Here is a 1,868-nt window from a genome sequence, read left to right on the forward strand (position 1 = left end):
CTCGACAGAGTAAGGGCTACTCTATAGAGTACCCCTAAGACTATAAATACGGAGTATCACAGTCTTCCCTCCTTAAAAGGAACTTCGTCCCCGAAGTTCAAACCACTACCAAACCAAAGGTACTCCCATAAGCCTCCCGACTCGAAGGTCAAACAAAACACAACGTAAAGCATGACACTAACCCAACTTATCCCGACCACATACCGACACAACATGAAAAAGAAGGGTGTAAAAGCTCTTAAAAACTCTCGCGATCCTCTCCTACCCCCCTAAAAGAAACAAGGTTACGTCCTCGTAACCATACATACCTGATCAAAGAGAAAAGGGTAACGCTCTTTCATGATATCTTCTGCCTCCCATGTAGCTTCCTCAGTCTCGTGGTTAGACCAAAGGATCTTAAGCAACACTGTCTCACCACTCCTGGTCTTCCTAACCTTCCGGTCTAGGATCTTCTTAGGCACCTCAAGGTATGATAGGGACTCATCCAACTCTAAGCTCTCTGCCTCTAACACATGTGACGGGTCGCTCACATACTTCCGCAGCTGCGATACATGAAACACATTATGCACTCTCTCCAATGCACGGTGGTAACGCCAAACGATAAGCAACTTCCCCGACTCGCTCTAAGATCTCATAAGGCCCTATAAACTTTTGACTTAGCTTGCCTTTCTTCCCAAATCTCATGACTCCGCGCATAGGAGACACTTTCAGAAGAACTTTATCCCTAACTTGAAACTCTATATCCCGGCGATGTAGATCTGCATAACTCTTCTGTCGATCCTGAGCTGCTCTCATCCTTTCCCTGATCATCTTAATCTGTTCCACCATCTCATGTACCATCTCTGGTCCTAAGACCATCGCCTCGGCGCTATCGTCCCCAGATTGGACTCCTACATCTCCTCCCATACAAAGCCTCAAACGGCGCCATACCAATCTTTGGTGTGATAGTTGTTGTTGTAAGAAAACTCTATCAAATCCAACCTCTGCTCCCGCCTACCACCAAAATCCATCACACAGGCCCGCAACATATCCTCAAGGGTCTTGATTGTTCTCTTTGTCGCCCATCTGTCCGCAGGATGAAATGTCTGTACTCATCTTCAAAGTGTTCCCAACGATTTCTGCAACTCTTTCCAAAACTTCGATATAAACCTCGCATCTCTCGTCGGACACTATGTCCTTAGGGACCCCATGTAACTTAAGCACGTTCTTTCGATAGGCCATAGCCAATTGTGCCTTAGTCCATGTATCTTTCATTGGAACAAAGTGAGTGACTTGGTCAAACGATCCACTATCACCCAAATCATATTGTTACCTTGTTGACTCCTCGGCAAACCCACAATGAAATCCATGGAAATGGATTCCCACTTCCACTCAGGCACTTCCAAAGACTGAATCTTACCTTGTGGTCTTCTCTGTTCCCCTTTAACTCTCTGGCATGTCAAACAACGGGACACAAACTCAAATTGTCTCTTTCTTCATCCCAGGCCACCAAAACGTGTTCTTCAAGTCCTTATATAGCTTGTCTCCACCTGGATGAACTGAATATGGTGTGCAATGAGCCTCTGTCATGATTGTCTTTTTCAACTCCTCATCATTAGGCACACACCACCTACCATCAAACCTCAAACTACCATCTGTATGAATAGAAAACCGGGACACTGTCCCTTTCTCTACTCCAGCTCTCCACTCCACTATCTTAGGATCCAAAGCCTGCTTATCCCGAATGTCATCATAAAACTCCATATGAACTGTCATATCACCCATAGCATCTCCTTTCTGCATCATATGAATCCCAAAACTCGCTACCTCCTCCTCGGCCTCATCAAAGATAGATTTGTACATAAGGAATGCACACTCTTTCTACTTAA

This window comes from Silene latifolia, chromosome Y (genome assembly GCF_048544455.1).
Source record: "Silene latifolia isolate original U9 population chromosome Y, ASM4854445v1, whole genome shotgun sequence".
Lineage (NCBI taxonomy): Eukaryota > Viridiplantae > Streptophyta > Magnoliopsida > Caryophyllales > Caryophyllaceae > Silene > Silene latifolia.